Genomic DNA, 4,109 nt, shown 5'->3' with positions numbered 1-4,109 from the left:
AGAATTATGCTGTTAGAACAACTATTCACCTTGCTGTTGCAATAACGGCAAAAGAACGGGCTAACAACGTTGTTTACGTACCGAGCGCTGTTTAGCGCCCAATCCAGGAACACCATATGTGAACGAGAGCTGTAACTTATCGCACCGCAGACCATAAGGCCTGCGGTGAGATCAAGGCGTCTTGGAGGAATGGACTCTACAAGATAGTGCTCACCAGGTATAAGTCGTATGCACAAACGACCAACAGTTTACATGCAGGCACAATCATTTCATCGCTCTCCATGTCACGCCATTCCGTCTTCCAAGTGATCCTCTGACGCCTACAGTCAAGCAGCCTAATATGATGCTGTGGCTTGAGTGGAAGACGGGATAGAGGTATGAGTGCCCATATTCACACGTTTAATAACCGGTTCGCGACAGTTCGTGAGCTTACAAGCCTTCTTATCTCTGGTATAGCAGCTTTACGATATTCCACGGCTGCCCGTAAAATATGTCGGTCCTCGCCAGCGCCTGTGCTGCATGGAAGTCCATATCATCGTCTACAGCTATGAGAATGTTCACATTGAAACCTCCCCTTAGAAAGATTTATGAATTACTGTGCTGGTAAACCCCTTACGTTATTTGTTTTTCAAACAGCTGAGCTAAACTGAACGTGCTCAGACCTTTCTCTCTTTACCTATTCTGACCATCAATAAACTGACACACAGTATATTTAGCGCAAAACAACATAACTTTAAATAATGCCTACAAAACAATGGCCCTGACTAACAATAACCTATACCCTTCATGAATCACTCACCGCACAAAAAACTTCGTTACTCAAACTACAGCAATACAGCGAGCGCCAATACTGCCAGCTAAATTAAATATTGTAACTTCTGAAGGCACTGACTACTGATGGGAATTGTTAGCAAATGAAAGATATCGATAGAGCACAAACAATATATTTACCTTTATAATGTTCGACATCCAGTGTTACAAATTCACTCTTTGTGATGGACACATGTACAGATCGTCCGCTTTCAAAATTCTGCCGTCTCTCTCCCCACATCCACCACTGCTGGCGGCTCAGCTCCAACTGCTCATCGCTACGCGCTGTTCACATCCAACTGCCCGACACTACAATAGCGAATATTCCCAAAATGCCAACCAGTCACAGACTGCACACAGCACAGTCTGTAATTTTCAAACAGAGCGCTACGTGAAGTTACCAACATAAAAACCTAAACAGTCTACTTACAACATAGACATTGATAGCTCCATCGTTGCTCCTAATAATTCAAGACAAAAATTCTTGGAAAAATAAAAACAGAACTCCGATTAAACAAGTCTCCGAACGTTCATCTCATCTTCAGCATCTAAGCTTCACTGGATGCGGATGTGGAGGGCATATAGTTAGCACACCGCTCTCCCAGGCTTTGTCAACTTTCGTGCCGGGAACAGTTACTTCTCCATCAAGCAGCTCCTCAATCAGCCTCACAAGGGCTGAGTGCATGCCGCGTGCCAACAGACCTCAGCAGACTCGCACGGTCACTCATCTAAGTGCCAGCCAAGCCCGACAGCGCTTAACTTCTCTGATCCAGTGTGACCCAGTGTTACCACTGCAGCAAGGCCTTTGGCTGCAACAAGAAAAACGGTTATGAAAATTTTGGAAGACTCAAACTGTATGCCAGACCAGGGCATCAATCCGGAAATACTTCCTTAGTGTTGCACATACGGCAAGGAGTTCCAAAACGCCGCAGTCAGATGCAGACTGGAAATTAATTGTGGATCAGAAAAGCTATAATATATACGTGGGCAGTGACAATGGCAAAATTTGAAACAACTTAAGGTAAGATGGACAGATCGGTAGGAAGTGAAGACTTTCTGCTACTAGTTAACAAGAAAAAATGTCTTATAAAGACCATAAGCAAATCAAAGAGGTTAACTGTTTGGCCGCAAGTCAAGACATGGCTCGTTGCTGAAAAGTGTTTTAAGACGAGATACAAACAAAGGGATGCAAACACAAATATTTGTATCTAAAGCAGGTCATCTACGATGTTTGATGCGTCAGTTGTAATGAAACGAAAGGGATAACTGAAGAGCGGTAGGAAAGAAGAATTGCGTGCACGGATTGATGACCAATGAAATAACAACGTCAGTCATTACACTTCAGCTTAAGCAATGACATTCACCATCCCCTCTTCCTTTTTGCATTCATGGATGCCATCTGTACCAAACGTTATGAATAATCAGTGCTATGTGCTCCAACTATTTTCTGTGTCTCCACTGCTCTTTCAGGTAAAGAATCACGGCGTGTCTTACAACACACCTTACTATTCTGTTGCTTTCACTGGAAACCGTTCCGCTTTGCGTTCTCTCTCGACTATTATCTCGCACATTACAACTGCAATATAGGTTTGTAATATTACATTTGAAACACCCTCCTATTCCTTTTGCACTTTGGAACTTTTTTCATTTCATTACCACGCTTAGTCCATTTTGGGAAACAGCTTCCTAGAAACATTAACAACATAAATTTTACTTGCTTACAGTTGTGTGTGTTTAGCTTGGACCACAAAGACCACTTATTCAATTTATCAAAAAGTGAAGACTCCTCCAGCCACACATGCACACACACACACACACACACACACACACACACACACACATCCCAAAACACCTTACTCATTTACGAATAAACCAGACAATGCACTCAAACTTCCTGTTAACCCTTTACCCACTTAAAACGACGCAACATGATTTTGTTCTGTTAACTGGTTACAATTTATAATTCTTAGATGTCAGCATCTGCTGCTAGAGTGTGTCTGAAGCTGTAAATACAAATTATGTGACCCTGATTTGGTAAGAGATCGATGACGCTGCTTAGCAATGGACGACCAAGTTTAAAAAGTTCGTGATGGGGACTGCCGTGACTTCAGCTTGTCCGAGACTGTCAAATAACTGGATTGTATCCTTTGAGCACAAATGTGTCTCTTTAACGTGTTACCTGATCCGAAGTTTGTCAACAGAACCGTTATTCAATTTCAGCCACCAGCACAAAGACAAGCTGAGTTCAGACTGAGTGCAGAGGATGTTTCATTAAGTGTGGAAGAGTTTGTATAACTTTTTTAAAAATTTCTTCCATTTCTTTCACATAATTGTCGCTAACAGCCAAATTCCCGCAGTGCTTTCTCTTGGGACACTTATTATATAGTCTAGCTGTATGTTTCATACAATTCCACTACATATACACCGAAAGAATGTGGAACTACATTACAAGTTATAACATGCAGATAACTTCCACAAGGAGATTTTCACTCTGCAGCGAAGTGTGCGCTGATATGAAACTTCCTGGCAGATTAAAACTGTGTGCACAACCGAGACTCGAACTCGGGATCTTTGCCTTTCGCGGACAAGTGCTCTACCAACTGAGCTACCGAAGCACGACTCACGCCCGGTACTCACAGCTTTACTACTGCCAGTACCTCGTCTCCTACCTTCCAAACTTTGCAGAAGCTCTCCTGCGAGACATGCAGAACTAGCACTCCTGAAAGAAAGGATATTGCGGAGACATGGCTTAGCCACAGCCTGGGGGATGTTTCCAGAATGAGATTTTCACTCTGCAGCGGAGTGTGCGCTGATATGACCTGTGAGTCGTGCTTCGGTAGCTCAGTTGGTAGAGCACTTGCCCGCGAAAGGCAAAGGTCCCGAGTTCGAGTCTCGGTCGGGCACACAGTTTTAATCTGCCAAGAAGTTTCATATCAGCGCACACTCCGCTGCAGAGTGAAAATCTCATTCTGGAAACATCCCCCAGGCTGTGGCTAAGCCATGTCCCCGCAATATCCTTCCTTTCAGGAGTGCTACTTCTGCATCTCTCGCAGGAGAGCTTCTGTAAAGTTTGGAAGGTAGGAGACGAGGTACTGGCAGAAGTAAAGCTGTGTGTACCGGGCGTGAGTCGTGCTTCGGTAGCTCTGTTGGTAGAGCACTTGCCCGCGAAAGGCAAAGGTCCCGAGTTCGAGTCTCGGTCGGGCACACAGTTTTAATCTGCCAGGAAGTTTCAAGCAGATAACTTGTTTGAGTATGTGTGTATCGCAAAATACTGGACATTTAAAGAGTAATAATAGGGG

General features: G+C 43.8%; 1 non-coding gene across 1 annotated transcript; it reads left to right on the top strand.

The window, feature by feature from the left end:
* The first annotated feature begins 3,639 nt into the window (after window positions 1–3,639).
* Window positions 3,640–3,714, top strand: Trnas-cga (transfer RNA serine (anticodon CGA)). Its single transcript has one exon. It is a non-coding gene; the product is annotated as a tRNA-Ser (tRNA).
* Window positions 3,715–4,109: the final 395 nt, after the last annotated feature.

This window comes from Schistocerca gregaria, chromosome 4 (genome assembly GCF_023897955.1).
Source record: "Schistocerca gregaria isolate iqSchGreg1 chromosome 4, iqSchGreg1.2, whole genome shotgun sequence".
In the NCBI taxonomy this organism is placed as follows: Eukaryota; Metazoa; Arthropoda; class Insecta; order Orthoptera; family Acrididae; genus Schistocerca; species Schistocerca gregaria.
This window is presented reverse-complemented; position numbering and strand designations above follow the sequence as displayed.